At 33.3% G+C, this 20060-nt stretch overlaps 1 pseudogene; it reads left to right on the plus strand.

The window, feature by feature from the left end:
- The window catches only part of LOC149191362 (uncharacterized), a 69008-nt pseudogene that overhangs the window by 19355 nt on the left and 29593 nt on the right, over nucleotides 1–20060 (plus strand).

Raw genomic sequence — 20060 nt, forward strand, 5'->3', positions numbered from 1 at the left:
AGAGCAGCAATTGAACCTATCTAAATAAGATTCTGTGAAGTTTTGGAGGAAAATTCTAATTTGTAAATTAAAGAAAATAATCAAACTCCCTTGATGCACTACAATTCTTACTTAGAAATATGTTGTGATCACAGCACTCCTCATAATTTTCTGAAAATTATGGGGCTCTCCATGTGAATTTTGTTGATATCATACCTTGAATTGCTTTGATTGCTTTACTTTGCGATATTTTCACTTTGCTTGGATTTTCCTTTTGAAACCATCATTGCTTTCGTTTTAACATCATATTTCCATCGGTTCAAGTTTCGTCTCATTATAACTTATGGTTTGGAAGATATCCTTGCTCAAAGTCTGATTAATTTCATCCCTGACATTAAAAATATGTAAATATAATTTATCTAAAATATTTATATAATTGGTTTTAATTAATTAAATTAATAAAAATTTATTTATTTATTTAATTTATATGTAGATATTATTTCTAATTTTTAATTTAATTTTTATTAATTTAATGTTAAAAAAAACCACAACCCTTCTCTCTCACACATATATATAAATGAAACATAAGTGAGAATATTACCAAATCCCCATCCCTAGAGGTTTTTTGTTGCTCTCCTTTGAATTCATCGAGGGAAGGATATTTAGGGTCACATTGCATATGCATTGAATGCGAGGCTTTGAAAGGAAGACCTTCGTATCGCATTTAAAAAAAGGCTTTCATATTATGGTTTTATAACATAAGGAGTGGAAAGGCCCACTACCCACTTCCTCCGGCCTCTCTCCCCTCTCCTCCACATAAAACCTCCATCTCCATGTATATTACATTCATCAAACGTCCTATTACCCCTCATTTGTTTTAATTATTATTTTGTAAAATTTGCTTTTATTTTATTTTTATTTTTATTATATTTTTTATTTCTTATTTTTATTTTAAATATAATTTAATTTAATTAAAAGTTATTTGTATTTTTAAATTTTAAATTTATTAAAATAAAATAAAATATAAAAATATTAACAAAATGTCTAACACTGTGTAATTTTTAGTAAGTTAATATTTTGGAATCTAGATTTTGACAAACGATATCTTGAGTTTTATTCAACTAAATTAAGCAAATGACAGTTCATTGGAAAGCTACTTCCAAGGATAATAATTGGGAGGTACTTATTTGACTATATTGGGTCATTAACTACTCCAAAAAATTAGTATAAGTTATAGCTTTAAATTTGCAACAAAAATTAGTTTTCTAAGTTTGTTTTGGAATGTTTTGATTTTCCTTAAGCTTTTTGTCGTTGCAAATTCATTCGAGATTACTCTCTTTTGCCAAAGAAATCCCTACAGGGAGAAATAGAAGCATAGATCTTATTTTATTTGATTTTAATTTGCAAATTTGTTGTGACAGTTTTGTATTTTCAATTTTATGTACAAATTTGATTGGTTATTAATTACATTTTTGCATGATTTCTTGCAAATCTTGTTGGAGAAGATGAGGCACAGGAGACTTAGAGCAATAGAATTGCACCAGAAAGAAGAAAAGAGGGATTATTTCCAACTAAAATCATAGATCTCAGTCGTCTTGTAACAACTCTCATTTTTTGGGATTTCATTTTGTAATTATAAATAAGTTTTTGAAGAAATGATAGCGGTTCCTCTTTTATGCAAATAGGTCTATTAGCACTTCTCGGAGGAAGAATTTTGTTGTACGTTGAGAGGAATACTCAGATATGAGCTTTGGAGGTTTCCTTTTTGATATCCAAATTATGTTGTAAAAGCAGATCTTGCACTATTGCAACTCTTTTCTTTGCTAGCAGAGTTGATGATCCTGAGAGGATTGTTTGAGTAATTCATTGTAAGGACAGAGCATGAAATCCAAATTTAATATTTTATTTTCTGGTACTTTTATTTGTTAATAAAATCTTAATTTTTATGGCAAATATGTGCCAATAATTCCATGTTTCACTATTGTTGAATATGTGAATTTTTGTGTATTGGATTAGCTTCCTGGTTTAATAATTGCATAGATCAGTTTTTTAATTTTAGTTTGATCTTCCATTAAAATGAATATATGAGTAACTATTTACTCATAAATTTATCATTGTAAATTATTTAATTGTCATTGAAATTGTGTGAACTATTTCCAAGTTTTAATGACTCATCTTTCATTGTTTTAAATATTTAAACAGAGCATGTCATGCACTTATAATACCAGTTGTTAGAACTAATTCAACAACTTGATATTTATCATACAACGCATGTTAAATCCCCATTATTATTTAATCCCTGCACCTGTTATTTTGGAGTTATCTCCTAACTACCGAGTTAGAGTAGTTTTCTTTATTTTTCTGCATTGCATTTAGATTTAAAGTTAGATTAATTAATCGCATTTTTAGAAGTCTCATTTCATAGAAGCAACCTCATTGGTGGCCTGGTTGAGCCATTTCATAGAAGTAACCTCATTGGTGGCCTGGTTAAGCCCTTGTGTTAGCTTAAGGGTTTCTTTCTTGTAAGTGCATTGTAGGAGGGTAAGTCTCATTGACTCTTCTTGTTAATGGCAATTAGATACATCACAAGTCAGTAGGGAGAGTGAGGGGTAATTTTTCCCATTTGAACTAGTTGAAATCACCATTCCAAATGAACAAGGGATTCATTGGGGTACTGGTTGGGTGATCTCCCCATTGTTGATTTCAGTCATTTTTTGGCCACCAACATTTTTAGTGCTAAAAAGAGAACCAACGAAAAGTTGTCTTTTTTGAGTATTGTGATTTAAATTTTTTTATTTATTTGTAATGACTCATTCTAAATTTCCCATTTGGAGTTACATCTCTAGACATGCATCTGCCACCACTCTAATGAAAATTGTAAAATACTTGTCAAAGGTAAAATTTGATTCTAAGGGTAATTGTTCTACATTTGATCATGTTTTGTGATTTACTCAAATTTTTACAAATCTACTTTTTATAATATTGACGAAAGTATTCTATGCGAGATCTTTACTCTCACTTTCACAGGTAAAGCAAAAATATGATGTGAAACTCTTCCAGTTTCCTCTATTGACAATTGGGACAAATTTATCACAAATTTCCTTCACAAATTTGAGGGCTATGACTATAATCAGGTATGCATCAAACTTGAAAACTTGCACAAATTTGAGAATGAATCTATAATAGATTTTACAATTAGATACAAATTAATTTGTCTAAGATTCAGATATAAGTTTAGGCCTTTAGAGATCGAGTTAATGGAACATTATCAACACGTACTTTTTCTTCCTTGTATTCCAAAAGAAAACAATGAACTTGAAGAGATTATTTATCTTAGCACATTTTCCATTGTTGAAAACCCACTTGTAATTGATAGTATGGTTGTGCGTATTCAAGAAGAAAATGCAGAATTACTAATGAGTTATCTTAAGAAAGCATGGCCACATCCAACAAAAATAGCGTTGATCCCGAAAGTGTTTTTATTTATAAATCAACTGCTCCAAAATTGAAATTTAATTGTTGTTCATAACAAAGAAGACAATAAAAAGGAAACAGAATTAGCAGGAAACAAGTAGTAAACAAATCAGCAAGCACCAATGCAAATTGAAAATTTCAACAATATGTAATCTACCGCAAATATTTCTAAGTTTTCTCATGCTGAAATTAATGATCAACCACATAGTTTGGGACAACCAAGCATTAATCTTCAAGAAAGTGTGTTAAACCAATACATGATTAAGAATTTGAAATTATCCTTATGGAAAATGAGAAAGAATCTACAGACATATAATTTTTCATATCCATATCTTCAAATATTCATTTCTCTCTTTATCTCAATCTTTTTGTTGATTTTAATTGATCTGCTAATCATTCAGCGATTCTTATTTGCACAAATGTTATATTAGAAAATATAAAAGTTATTATAAATTGAATAAATAGTGAATTACCAATTAGTTTTTATTAGGATAAAGAGTCATTCAATGACCATTTTTTCAATAGCACTGAATATTCATTTAATTATTCTTCTTGTTCTAATGTGTCTTATGAAAAGGAAGAAAATGCTAATGAAAATTGTCAAGTCATTTATGACGATGATTTTGAGTTTGAGAATATTGAGTTATCTTACCCATCATTGAATTTTCATGATCTCAATATTATGAATTAGTCTATTTCTTCGTATAATCATATTGCTGCAATAGAATAGATTCTCATCCTGAATCCCCAAAATTCCATAGTGACTGCAATTTTCAAGAAGAGAAGCCCATTCAAATTTTTGACTCAAACATTCTTCAAATTCTCATTCATGCTCATAGTCTTGAGCCTCTTTCTCATTCACAAGTAGATGCCAGTAATTGTTTTGATTGCATTATCTTGGCTGACACTTGTGAGAAAATATTATTTCAAATAAATTTCAAATGTCTTGTAACATTATCTATAAAAATAGTGTAGATAGTGATGTAATTTTACTTTAAATTCTTCATTTAGTATGGTTTGTTTCAAATTTTTGTTTATCTTTTTTTTCTCAATTTTTGGATATCCTATATTGGCATATTGAGTAATCAAGCATTGAACTCTCGCAAACTACATTAATGGGTGAATGTGAAAATGAATTTCAACGCCTTAATCATGAACATCAAGGACATCTAATATTTCAATTCCATTTGATGTTCATGTCATATCAACTTATTCAATCACTTGAAATAAATCTTTCACAAACCTTGAAACTCGAGAATTCAACATTTTATTTTTACTAGCAACCTTATTTCACTCCAAATCTTCAGAAAGATTAATCAAATTTCTACTCCCACTTTCACGATCCATTTGAAAGTTGTTTGGAAAGTTCAAACATATAGAAGATTACTAATATTTTTTCTCAAGCACATAACACTAACATTGTTTCACGGGCTACAACGTCTAAAGGCATATCATTTGAATATAGTCTCTTGCCCTACTCTTCTTGGAATCCTCTCCAACCATTAGCATAGGTTCATCCTAATTTTTATGGTCCCATTGGAATATGGTTGGAGAATTCATTTCAAGAGAGGTTTAATGTACATAAATTTATTTTCCTTAACTTATTAAAAGTAAGTGTACATAGTAGTCTGAAATTTTATTTTAGTAATATAGTTACAATTTTATTTTTGTTATTAATTTTTGGTATGTCCATATATGCAGGAATAAAAGAGTTTGATGGGATCCATTGGAAATATGATTTTACTTAGTTTTAGTATGCCCTATTATATTAGATTAGAGTAGGAGTAGTTTAGTTTAGATTCTTTTTATTTTGGTTTCTAATAATGAAGGTATGAATAAGCAAGAAATGAGCTTTTACCTCTTCTTGGCAAAGGATGGTTCAAAGTTATCCCAATAAAATTTGCTCATAAATATATCCAGGGAAGTATTCATCCATTGATCAGAATTTTTAATTTGTGAGCTCTGTACACTTCGCTTCACAGATTTATGAGTTGAATTATAATGATGTTGTATTTGTTCTTTTGATGCAACTGAATCTTTGAGCATCACTAGTAGAAAATTAATCACAGAGATAAAGCCTTTGCTCAATAAATAATTTGTCCAACAATAAGGATTCTAATCAAAATGCAAGTTGTGTGGGCAAGCAAAATTGTAAAGAGAATTGCATGATTGGAAAAATATGAGAAGCTTTGGCCAAGATCTATCAGTTGGAAATAATTATCTATGTCCATTCCCATAGCCCTATACATTCTAAAATTTCTCATTTGCAAAGGTCAGTTCAGGTCAAACCTTTTCATAATAGTTTTTATCCTACCCTGGAGGTATTCATCCCGTACCTTTTATTTTGGTTGCACTCTTTTTATAAACCCCTGGAAAACTCATCAATTACATGATGATCTAGTGCACATGTCGTATGAATATGGGTTCCCCTTGTCACTTCATGCTTCTAATTATTTCATTGGCTCTTAACTTCTTTGCATTACACATCATCCTGGAGGTATTCACCCCGGAATTCCTAGTGAATACTCCTTTAAGTATTCTCGGGGTGACATAAGTCATCCACCAAGGCTTGTGGGTCCACCTATTTCCACTTGTCACTTTCAGTCACATTCAGTCTCCATTCCCTTCATTTTCCAGATCACCCCAAAACATTTTTCCCTCAAGATATCCATAACCGCTTCATTCAAATAAGTTGGGGTGACTCATCCTCCCACGTGGGTCCCTCATTAGCTTTTATTTGTTTATTTTCCATGAACGCTACACCTTGTATTTGTTCATGATGTGCTTTCATGTCCCCCACTTTCCATGTATTCCAAACATATTTCCTCATTGGAATTCTTTGCATATCCCCTCAGTTCTCTTGGGGATTACCTTCCGAGGTGACACAATCAAACATAATAGCACAGTGTTGTGGGCCCCCTTCATCCACATTGCATATTCAGTCTTTCACGTTTGCGCCTCATTCCATTATCCTAACACATCATCCTGGATCATGCTTCCCCCACAAATTTCTTACACTCCTCCATTCGAAAGAGCTTGGGACAAACTCCCGAGATGACTCATGATGCAGGAACATCCAACTTTCCAGTTCAAAAGTGTATTTTGACAAGAGTAGGGGCCTTTCTAAATGATTATATTATTCATTAGATGTATTTCCCTATGGTTTTATGAAAACTCATATGAAATGGAAAATCTCTAGGATTTCCAAAAGCTCTAGAAAATCATGGTTGTTAGCATAGGATTGGTTTTGGAAATATGGATAGCAGAGATTTTTCCATAAGGAAAAAGCAAGCTTTCCTTGAATTACATGAGATATTTATGGAATAAATCATGAGAGTTTTAGGGAATAAATTAGGGAGTGATTTAGAGATCTAGGAAAATCTATTTTTCTTTAAAAGTTGTATTTAGTCAATGTAAGAACCAATGTAAACCTAAAAGGGTAAAGTTAATGGCGAAATGAATGTAGAATCGGGCCAAGAGAGAGGAATGAGTTTTTTTGAAAACTTATAAGTACAAAATTTGTTAAATCAAAGTATTTGAAAGCATCTCTATGATCATTATTGTATTTGTGTATGAATATAGGAATCATTTCATCATCTCTGTGTAATTTGGAATTAAGTGAGAAGAAAAAGTTTGTGCATTTGTATTTGTTTTGCAGGATAGATTGGAGAAATCTATGTATAAGCAAAGTGGGAGTGAATTCAAGTCAAAGAATTCGAGGAAGGATTTCTATATGATTAAATCTTGTAATATAATTATCATATCTTGTTGATGAATACCTCTAAAAAATGAATTTTTGGGGGGCAACTCACCATAACACATGTGTTCATGGGCCCCTCTTTTGCTTACACTCTCTATGTTTATGTTGGGCATTCATTTCTTGCCTTCCACATAATCTCGAAGCCAATCACCCTAGATATTCCTTAAAGAAAACTCTTTGTATCTTTCGAACTTTAGTTCCCAGGATGACATAAGGAACCATGATGAATGCCAAGTCACCTTTCACCCAAATCAAATCTCACCAATTGTCACCACTACAAAGCTCACATATTTACTTGGAAATTTTGTAAGCACGCCTATAATTTTTTATGGGATTTCAATGCCAGGATTACATGAAATGTGACATCTGCAAGGCATCATATGGCATAATCCTATCAGCTCACCACACCATTCCATGCATTTTGTTTCCACCAACACCATTTTCAAAATAATTTGGGTATGTAGTAATTTATACAGATTTGAAACTCTCCCTTAGTCCTGATTATATATATCACTCCACGTTAAAAGCCCCATTATGCAAAATTCTTGAGTTCTCTTTGTATTTATTAAAATGCCACATAGGTTGGGACTTTGGCATAATTGCATGGGATTTAGAAAAAAATTTGGGGCTGATATAAAATCAAACTGCTACCATCTAGCTTGCACATACAAAGAACATGATTTAAATCAAAAGTGGTAAAGAGGATAACCGCAAATGTAATACAAAGCAAAGTACATTTGGATAATTTTTTATTGCTTTTTATTCTTATTTCTAATGATTTTTATTTATTCCCTATTTATTGTGTAGAAATTTCACCTGTAGAACAAACCGATATATGCAATGTCCTAAAGCATAATACTTGTTCTACTTCTACAAAACATTAAGCATAAGCATAATCGAATTCATGAGCAACTTCAAGTAGAAACATGCATAACTGATCAAGAGAAATAATCACACATAACACAAGATATATCCAGGGGAAAGAACCAGCATAAAACCCCAACCATGTATTATCAATCAAGTGGAGATCCTCAACAACATTAAAAAAGAATCAGCTCAAAAGCTATCCTGCTCTCTCTATAATCAGAAGATGAAGATCATAGACTACCTAGGCCTCAATATATAGGCCACAAGTCCTCCAATCTCCTATAATACGTATTTCTCTTGGAAATAGATCCTTCTCCATGCAAGGAATACTTACTAGAAATATCCAAGCATCTGATAGTACACTGTCCCTCATCTGATCTCAACTGGGTCTCTGACAGAACTGACATGCAACAGTTATCCATGAGTGAATCCTCAGTTATCTAAAATAATAGTTGTCACATGCATGCAAGCATTAACAAACTATATTTTATTATTTTAACAACTTGTTAAAATAATCTAACTAGACTTGACTAGTTAGAACTAAGTCAACTGATTCTCTCATTATAGAACTCATACTTATTCCCTCAATCACTGGAGGAAATTAAGGATAAATTCCTCAATCAGTGGGACAACTCATGTGCATGCTCACAAATACTTCAAAGTCGAATTTCCTTAGCTAATTAACTCAACTGAATTAATTAATTAATATTTCCAACTACTGTTAAGACCAAAATTAATTTTACTTCCTGCAGATAGACTAGGGACTGCTATAAATAGGAAGGGACCCAGAAATTCTATTTTTAGAACTTTCTATTTTTAGTAGTTTTACATCTCACCCAATGTGGCCAATGACCTCACTGGCCAAATTGCTATTTTTAGACATGCTATTTTTAGCAAGTCTATTTTTAGCACATTCTAATTTTAGCATTTCTTGTTGCACACTTTTCAACATATTCAACATGAACTATACTTTTTTGGCTTAATGCTCGCTCTAGTTTAAATTCAATAAATTCGATGATCATAGGCATATCAACTTTGATAGAGTTGCAACTTCTTTCTGTTATTTGATCTTAATCATAAAAGGAAGTTTCTTCTTGAAAAAGTGAATTTGGAGGAAATTGAGATATATAAGGAAAATCTTAAAAAATCCCTTCAAGATAAATTTCATACACTTATTTTCATCCTCTATTATTTTTCGTTTTGATTTTAGTTTCAATTTTGTTTTAATATTTTCTAATTTTATCTCTATTTTTATAGGTCCTCACTACTTACATTGAAGGTTTTATTTTCCTGGGAAGATTGCTTAGAAATCCTTTAGTTTACTTTTCATCCCTTCTAGCTTAGAGAAGCAATTGAAATGGTGGTTTAAATTGCAAACAAGTTACATCAAGAAGTCTCTTTACTTTACCTTGCTTTCATTTAGTATCTTGTTCTTTGTTTTTCAAGACTTAATTTTGAAACAAGATATTCATGACAAAATGACATCTTGATGTGACTTTATTAATAATTTCTCCCCAATAAAAAATATCCTAATCAGTCACAACTTTTCAAGACATAACTTTTTAGGATCTCAACTTAAGTAAAACACGCATGTTTTCTTCAAATTTGCTCCTTTGTTGAGACATATTTTCACATGATGTCTTGTCGAAGTTTTCTTTCAATCATGGCTTTTTCATTTTCCTTTTCTTTCAGGTTTGCATTTTTTTTTCTTTATTTACAATCTTTGTAGGGTTTGATTTCACTTTCAATTTGGATTGGATTTTTTTATATTTCCAAAATCTATATGGGGAATTTTTCCTAATTAATCTATCTTTTCAATAGGATTTCATTTATCTAAAGGTCATTTTTGTTAAGTTTTCACTTTTCTTACACGTTAATGGTGAACAATGATATTTGATTCAAGTGATTTAAGTTCACCTTTATAAAGGAATGAATTGCCTGCAGTCTTTGCTTTGAATCCCTCCCATGCTCCCTCCACATTTAAAACCTCTACATTGGTAGATGAAGAGAAAACTAGTGGGGTCAAACATAGCTAGTATCACATCAATTTATTTAAGTAGAAAACCTCTTGTACCACCCCACTGTCTTCGCCCAACTGCTCAAAGAAATTCTCCAAATATGCTAATCAAAAATGTGGCACATAAAAGAGTCAAAAGCACATATTTGTGGAAAGTGTATGTAAATTCCTTGGGGTATTGAACAGGCTTGCTCGTAGCGGGCCAATGCATACACGGTATCAAGACAACTTCATTAGGGGATTGAACAAGGCTTTTGGCAATGCAGCAATCTTGGGAAAATGAGGTAATTCCATATTTAATAGACGCATAATAATCATAAAATAACCTCCTAGATAACTTTGTTATCTGATTGTGGAGAGAAAATCTAAAAATAATAATTATTCCTTATATTTGGATTCATTGTTTTAGAAATGGGGCATTCAAGTACTTTCATCTTTAAGAGCTTATCTTACTTTGATTATGTCTCATGTGGGACCTTTAGGAATGATACAATATAGGAAATGCTTTGAAAGCTTTTATTTCGACCATGGTAAAACTTAATCTATTATTCTAAATCAGAGATAATTGTTTCATCCCCGTGTGTCGCTGATTATTGTGGCCACAACGCCCCCCATGATTTTTTGAATTGCTTTGATTGCTTTATTTTGCAAGTTTTTCATTTTGCTTAGATTTTCCTTTTGACTCCTTCATTGCTTTCGTTTTGATGCTAGATTTCCAACGATTCAAGTTTCATCTCATTTTGACTTACAGTTTGGAAGATATCCTTATTCAAAATCTGGTTAATTTCACTGCCTATGCTTTAAAAATATGTAAATATTGAGAGAAGTTTTCGAAAGAAAATGTGTGGAGGATGTTTAATTATACCCAACATTTCGAGTGGGCATTCCACCCATCGTCAAGGACTTTGAGAACTATGGAAATATAGCTTAGTTAATGTAGCTTAGTTAATTAACTTAATTTAATAAAATTAATAAAAAAAATTAATTAGTTTATTTAATTTAGCTAATTGTACTCATTTTTAACTTATTTAATTTGCAAATGTTATTTTTGATTATTTAATTAATTATTAATTTAATATTACAAAAAACGATTCGATTAAGCACTTCATATATATATATAACATTAGTGGGAATATTCCCCGTCCTATTGTGCTCTTTCGAACTCGTCCAAGGATACTTGGGCTGACATGGCATATGCGTTGAGTGGGAGGCTTCGAAAGGAAAGCCTATGTATCACATTTTAAAATGGGCTTTCATATAATGGTTTTATAACATAAAGAGTGGAGGGGACCACTCTCCACTTCCTCAGGCCCCTCTCCCACTTAAGACCTCCCTCTCCATGTATACTACATTCACCATAGGTATTATTCTCCCTCAATTGTTTTAATTATTTTTTATAAAATTTGTTTTTATTTTTTTTATTTTGTTTGTTTTATTTTATTTTAAATATAATTTAATTCAATTAAAAATTATTCTGTATTTTTTAATTTTAAATTTATTAAACTAAAAAAAATACAAAAACAATAACAAAACATACCTAGCAGTATGCAATTTCAAGCAGGTTAATATTTTGGAACCCAGACTTTGCCAGGGAATATTTTATGTTTTACTCAATCAAATTAAGCAAATGAGAGCTTGTTGAAAAGTTACTTTCAAGGAGAAGGATCTGGAGGTTCTTATTTGACTAAATTGGGTCATTAACTACTCCAAAAAATAAGCAAAAGTTACAGCCCTGACTTTGCAACAAAATTAGTTTTCTAAGTTTGTTTTGGAATGTTTTGGTTTTCGTGAAGTTTTTTTTGTTGCAAATTCATTCTAGATTACACTATTTTTCGAGAGAAATATCTACAAGGGCCAATAGAAGCATATATCTTCTTTTATTTAATTTATTAATTTTATACTAATTTACAAATTTGTTGTGACAATTTTGTATTTTCAATTTTGTGTACAAATTTGATTTGTTTTTAATTATGTTTTTGAATGATTTCTTGCAAAGCTTGTTCAAGAGGATGAGGCACAAGAGTCTTGGAGGAATAGAATTGCACTAGAAAGAAGAAAAGATGGATTTTTTCCACCTAAAATCAATGATCTTGGTCATCTTGTAACAACTCTCATTTTTTATGATTTCATTTTGTAATTATAAATAAGTTTTGGAGGAAGGGCTCGGGGTTCCTCTTTTTTGCAAATAAGAGACTCTTTACACTTCTGTGAGGAAGATTTTTGTCGTAGGTTGAGAGGAATAGTTAGATCTGAGCTTTGGGGGTTTTCTTTTCGAAATCCAATCTTTGTTGTAGAAGAAAATCTTGTACTATTTGAGCTATTTTCTTTGCTAGCAGAGCTGATGATCATGAGAGGATTGTTTGAGTAATTCACTGTAAGGACAGAGCACGAAATCCAGATTTAATATTGTATTTTTAGGTACTTTTATTTGTTAATAGAATCTTAATTTTTATGGCAGATGGGTGTCAGTAGTTCCATGTTTTACACTATTGTTAAATATGCTATTTTTTTGTGTATTGGATTAACTTCCTAGTTTAATAATTGCACAAATCAATCATTTAACTTTAGTTTTCTCTTCCATTAAATGAATTTTTTATTAACTTTTTACTCAAAAATTTATCATTATAAATTATTTAATTGTCATTGAAATTGTGTGAACTATTTCCAAGTTTTAATGAGTCATCTTTCATTGTTTAAATATCTAAACAGAACATGAGATGCACTTATAATACCAATTGTTAAAACTAATTCATGAGCTTAATTTTTATCATGTTAAATCCCCATTATTATTGAATCCTTGCACATGGGAGTTATCTCCTAAGTATCGAGTTAGAGTAGTTTTCTTATTTTTCTGCATTACATTTAGATTTAGAGTTAGATTAATTAATTGCATTTTTAGAAGTCTCCTTTCACAGGAGCAACTTCATTGATGGTTTTGTTAAGCCCTTGTGTCAGCTTAAGATTACTTTCTTGCAATTACACTGCAAGAGGGTAAGTCTTTGTGATATCCCCTATCTTAATATTTTTATTGTAAATAAATATGCATGGGCTTTGTCTGACTTAAATATATTACGTTGATATACATTTAATTATCATCAACTTAGCTAATAATATTTGTATGTAAAGTTATGAGTATGTTTTTATTTTACAAATTAAAAAATGGAAACAAAAAATGGGAAATTAATGGTTGAGTACAAATGGTTGAAAGAGGGGAAAAAATGTTGCGATTTTGTTTTGGAAACTAATATTATCCATCAACAAGTCCTAGGCATCTAATCTAGGTGATTAAATTAATTCAGAAAATTATGTTATTGGACAATTAAATGTCTCATAAAAGACAGGAAGATGTTCTGAGGAGTGGGAGACAAGAGCACATTAATGAGCAGTTAACTACCTGCCACATATTGGTGAGGTGGAGGCAGTGATTTGAGAATTCTCATGCTTTTGTCTCAATAATTCTGAGAGCAAAATTAGAGAAACTTACGAGAAAGAAAAAACCGTGTAGGCCTAATTTTCTCAGGGGGACAAGTAGTGTTTGTTGTGTCAAGGCTAGGAGGAGCCAAGTAATTAGCCACATATTTCCCAAAATTGTTTCAAGTCGGTGCTTTCTAACTTTATATTCTCATTTCATGTTAAAGATAAAAATATGTTTATTTATTATTTCATAGATTGATGTGTGTACTAGAAATATTATCCCAACTATAAGTGACTTGTCAAAGAGATTTTTATACATGTGTTAGAGAGCACAGAGATGTAATATTTTCTTTTATAGTAATATATGGATAAGTATACCTCTATGTTGCTAGACTTAACTCTAGATTTATGTTTTTTTCTTAACTATGTATATGAAAATAAATAAGAAAAATAGAATTCTTGAAATAGAAAAATGGTATATGTTGTATATACACATTTTAATGTTGGAATAAAGTATTGATACTAGAAGTTACATAACAGGGTATTTACCTATTTTCCTTGTTTTGAAATAATTTTATTTTAAATATGCAGAGAGAAGAAAAATACTCTAAGAAACCTTGTAGTGTTTTGGAAATTGAAAAGAATAACCTTTGATGATTAATATTTTAATATTAATGAATAGGAAAAATAAATAGATGAAAAACAAAAAATATTGATATTACACTACATTGGAATTAGAAGGAACAATATTTGTGCACTAGATATCAGAAAGAAAGACAAATATTTTTTATTGAGAAAGACTCGGATTTTACAATAGGCACGAGGGCCTATAAATTCCTTTTCTTTTAAGACCATGAACTTATAATTTCTCCATTACAAGTAAAGAAACCATGAGGTAAAACCAAGAAATATCTTGGTAATAGGTTCTCTCTAAAACAGTTGAGAATAAACTATATATCTTGAAAAATATTGTAATCCTTGTATAGATTGAAGAAGATTGGAGTGAGTTCAAGAAAGTCCAAGTATTTGGAGAAATCGAAGGGAAGACTGCGATATTTTAGCATCTAAGGATGGTTCCCTAAGAAACAATGATACAAAATATTCATCTTTCAAATCAAATAGGTAAAAAATAAATAAAAAATTATAGGGTTATTAATTAAAATTATAGTAAAAGAAATTTGCTATATAATATCAGTGAGAACAAATTTGTCAACTATAACTATGTTGTCAATTGTGGACAATGTTAGAGTATTTAGTAACTCTAATAACTCATCAATTCAGGCCATTTTCAAGCTCAACAATGAAAGGTGATGACTTCAAAGCTGCAATAAATGAGTGATAAGTATTCAAGAACCCACATGCTTTGTTATCGATGATTTGTTTTCCAAGGTGGTAAAAACCTAAGATCAAGTGGCCTAAGGCCTGCTCACAATAAAAACCAAGGACAACTCCAAAACCAAGATCTATTTAGCCAAAATATGGGTGAAGCCATTAGCAAAATTCAAATAGTTGAAAAAGAGAAATATCATTTGTCAAAGAATGCCAATAATCAAAACAAATATGCTTGCACTTGGAAATGTTCATGTTACTTTAAAGAACTCCCTTGCATGGACCTTTCTTTCTTTTAATAATGGAAAATTGTATCAAACGTTCCTTTTTTTCTCTTAGAGCTAGTGATAAAGTAAGGTATTTTCTTATAAAATAATTAGTACCCCATTAATCATCATGTAATAATAGGAAGTGCACTTGTATCTCTGCTCCATATATAATATCCTCCCACTTTGTTTTCACTAACATTTTGAGATCATTCGTATTGCAGTGGCACTTAACATAATGTCGGTTACCATATCACCCGCCTATGAAACAATCTCCTGCTTGGCCTTGGCCTCTTCCACCCTGCGGCTATGAAACTAAGTGTGTAGAGGGGGACCAACAATGAACTAACAAGCAAGGCCCCACCAAAAATCAATATTGTTGGATAAGGTGCAAATTGATTGAGAGTATACTCATGGACTGAAAATGGGTCGTTCTTGAGTTTGAAACTCATTGCACAATACTCCACACGAACGTCATCAGACTAGTATGTTGACTATGTAAATAGACCTACCAAGGAATAGTTGAAAATTAATATTTTTGGATTCCAATAAATGTGTGATAAACTCTAATGTTGGAGCTCATAAAATGTCCTTGTAGTCACATGGGGTGAACATGGAAGATAAAAAGTTGATTTATGAAAGAACCGCCATATATACACCTGTCACAGAGACTTGCAGTTGTAGTCCAATAGTTAGGTGGGGAGGTTTGGTCCCCACAAGTCTTGTGGTCTAATCCTGGATAAGGCTATGTAAGCATGAGAGTTGCTCCAGGAGTGATTTCTTCACTTGAAAAAAAATATGCAATTGCCACAGAACACAAGTGTTAGCTCGAGCATGATTACAAAGAAAAGAGAGTTCACAAAAGAGTTGCAGAGAAAGAATGAGCACTAAGTTGCTAGGGTTTCTTCCACAACGATGTTGAGAGAATTCTTGACATAGTCAATCTTTCACCCTGTGGTGAAGTAAAATTATAAGTGCGGACACGAACAAATTCCTCTAGCCCAATAATGGGTCTAGCCACAACAGATACATTTTATGGAATATTTCCTTAGGTTAGAATCAATCAATAGGACCTAACTCTTGGTCGCTTATCATGTTTGATGACGTCCTCGCTTGCTCGCTTAAGCTATCTCTCCCTTCTTCAAACTCCTGAAACAAGTAAACAACAACAGACGACAAACATAATAATAGACAAATTGCAATTCAACCTACTTAACAAGTCAAGAAACAGTAAGCCATGAATATCTAATATTACAAAACATGTAGGAAATCAATCGATAGTTGCATATATTAATATCAAAGAGAGATTACAACCATTCGTCTTGACATTGCAGTCTTCCTCTGACAAGACCAAGTTCCCACACATTTTTGCTAGCATTCCACGATGGCTTCAAACAACAATAGTTTTAAGGCTCTTCCCTTTAGGCTTCACTCCAAACCAAAACACACTTAGCCCTCACACAACTAGATGGCTACAACTAGTAATAGCTTACTTGTCTACTCCAAACCAAAATAGCATCAACACTCAACCAAAAACTATGATTACAACTAGTTTGTACTTGGGAAGAAGGGAGGTTTATATAGGAAATATGGATGGGAGATGGATCCTCTTCTCATGGGAGAAGGACTTATCCCTTGAAGTAGTTCCATCATTATAGGGGAAAGGAGTCCAAACTGTCATCCTCGACCCCATCCAATCAAACCATTTACCATAATTCCTTTACGAAGCTTCTAGAGCTAGAAGATTTGGCTCTAATTTAAAAAACTTTCCATAACATGATCGGCGCGACTGGAACACATCTCAGTCGCTCCGGTCAGCGCGAGGAGTAGTGCTAATCTCTGGACAACAACGTGGGGGAGACAAAGGCCATTAGCATTGGTCTTGTAAACTAGGAACAACAGTAGTATCAGGGGAAATGGTGCAAAAGGGAAATGATCTGCTCATGAAGAGGGACACATAATGGGGGTTTCTTCATGAAGGCAAAGCATGCGGGGCTCACTGTAGAGGTCCTCCAGGATCAAGGAATGGAGAGTATAGGGACAGTAACAAAATGTTGCGTAACAGATGCCCCCTGAAGCGTGAAGGCTGATCTGGAGTGAGGGATGAAATGCTTTATAAATTAGTGCAGGTAACCGGTATGCCGTCGAAAAACCTGCAAGCAAGTACAGATACATATACATAAACTGAGATCTATGTCAAATGATACATGAATCGTGGCCTAGATGCAGCCATCCAAAGAATGATCATGTAAACGGATCCAGGTATAGGTGCAACCATCCATCAAAGAGGATCATAATGAAACCAAGGTATGGTCACAACCATCCAATAATGAGAAGGATCACATATGATAACTCATGGTCTGGTCGCATCCAACCATTTGAAAGAGACATGCATATCATCACAATCATGTCACACCACTTCACAAAGTAGACTTTTGTGATCTGAGTCCAAGGTCTTGCGCTCCAACACAACCCGATCAAAGTACAAATCCTAGCATGCAAATAGATGTTTTGATGTCGAACATGCTAGAAAGTCGCTTCATTACCAGTCAATGGTGTAAATTGTTAACAAGTGCGAGAGAAACCACCTATAATGACAATGGTCCTCAAGGTACTATTAGCACAATTCACGAAATGTGAATAGAGGAACTGAAGTCGAACACCCCTGAAATCACTCGATCGAAATCCAATGATGTTAGCTTGTCGTCGAGTGTGAAGAAATTGCCATTAGGGCATGCAAGCTCTAAGGTACTAGAAGGGAGTCTCTCGGTCAACTTCACGGATAATGAGCTAAAGTCAACAGAAAGCAACCATGTTGAAGGAGGGCCATAATGAATCCCACATCATCGACGCGAGATGAGATAATGCAAAATGGTTTTGGATGATACAAAGAATCAGAGGTAAGTGCAACTACAAAAGGACAACTCTTAAACATATTGGCGACACAACTAGAAGTTTGGCAGCTTTTGGATCCATAGGAACGGTGGTCATGATGACGTGGCAGAGATCAAATGGAAGGCAAAAATGAATGGCCCAAACCCAGGAAGGTCAACGATACAAAGGAGGATGTCCCAACCCGACTCGAAGTAAAGAGTGTCATGTTCAAGAGTGAGCTGCCAACACGACTGATAGATTTCCAAATTTTCCCCCACCATTTCTGGCCAGTACCCCAACTATTTTTTAATCGCAAGCTTGAAGGGGATATTATATGCTTGCGCTGTAAGTTCATCCTTCAGATGAATCCGAGCAGGTAAGTTTAACGAGCCCTAGGAAGGAGAAGCTATGTCTATCACGATGACGAATCTGATGTCGTTTAATAGTTTAACGAGCCCGAAAAAGGTTTAACTCGGTATCTTTTTCATGTTTAGAGAGTTTGAAAAAGACACGTAAAAGAAAACTCCACATGATTCCTTTTCGTACATTTGTGTCTCTCGAGCCCGAAAAGGTAGAAAACAATAATTGAGAGAACCGCTTGACCATTTCAGTCAAGGAGTACCTTTTTCGTAAATAGTGCCTCCCAGCCCGAAAAAGGGGTAAACTTATATTGGATGCGCGACGTTTCGCATCCATTAACGAGTTCGAAACGATAAGGACTAGGCCATATTTTCACTTTTAAAGGGTCGGAAAAGAGCTGAAAGTGGACCCCCCGTTTTTATTCTCTTTAACGAGTCAAAAAGGGAAAAAATACTCGGCAATCTTTTCATATGAGTTTAATGAGTCGAGAAAAGAGCTGAAACGTGACTCATCATCATCGTCGAAGATCCATCACCTGTCGCTACATAAGCAAGGTATAGTGTATTATCGAGTCCTTGAGGCAAAATAAGTCAAAATATTTACAAAACCTGATATTTTCATGAAAAAATGAATAAAAATGGGAAAAGTAAATATATTTTTACCATTTATCATTTTAATTTGTTGTAAATACCTTTTACCCACTTTTTCCCTAATTGTTCCAGAGCAAATTGCGGGAGATCCATGAGATCAATCGACGAGCCGCCAATTCCAGGTAACAGCCGAAGCCCTGAGCTCCATTTTCATTCTTTTTGTTTCTTCTTTTAGCCATTTTTTTAGATTTTTAAGGAGGTTTTTGAAAATATTTTTCGCCCTCGGTCGGCGCGATTTCCGGGCATAGAATCGCGTCGGCCAAGGGTGATTAACAAAGCCATCTGCGCTGATCAGCGCAACTGTTTTTAAAACAGGTGCCGTGGATAGGGAAAAACCCTATTTTCTCAAAAACTGACCATTTAAACTTGAATTTTATGTGCCAAGGATGATTATTGACTCAAATTAATGGCTTTTGCAAGAGAGAATCATCGAAAATGGTGGATTGGAAAGAACGGGAACATGAAGATGTTGACACCCAGGCAATGAATGACCCAAATTGCCTAGAGGCTTTGAGGACTTGCGGGCTCCTCAAATTCTTCCTTACGCTAGGGATGCAGGCCCAACCCAAGTTGATTTGATACCTGATTAGTATTTAGGACATTAATTAGGAGATTTTTGTCATTGGCGACCAGGAGCTAGAGTTGGAAACTTCAGATATTTACTTCATCACTGGATTGTCTCGGAGAAGTGAGCCAGTGAACTTGTATGGGTCACATTCGATCGGGGCAAGCATATCTTCCTTGCTTGCCGAGCACTACCCTGAGGCCCTAAAATCTAAGAGTGGGAAGATAGAGATTTCCAGTGTGCGGGATCTGACACTGAGGATGCTTTTGTTGACTATCAACAGAGTGGCGGGGTCCCAGGTGGAACATGAGACTAACAAGTCAAAGTTCCTTTATGCTATTGACTGCACAGCTCCTACAATCTTCAACTAGGCAGAGGCCATGAAGATGAACATCAAGCGCTAGTTGTCCAAAGCCAAGGCGGGGAATCTGAAGCAATTTTGCTTCGGATCTATACTTGTGACCTTCTTCTTGGAATGAGTACCATTGTTCCAGTATCAGCTAAC

Source organism: Pinus tabuliformis, chromosome 2_2 (genome assembly GCF_031772625.1).
Source record: "Pinus tabuliformis cultivar Carrire ecotype Pingquan chromosome 2_2, CPIR1, whole genome shotgun sequence".
Classification (NCBI taxonomy): Eukaryota; Viridiplantae; Streptophyta; class Pinopsida; order Pinales; family Pinaceae; genus Pinus; species Pinus tabuliformis.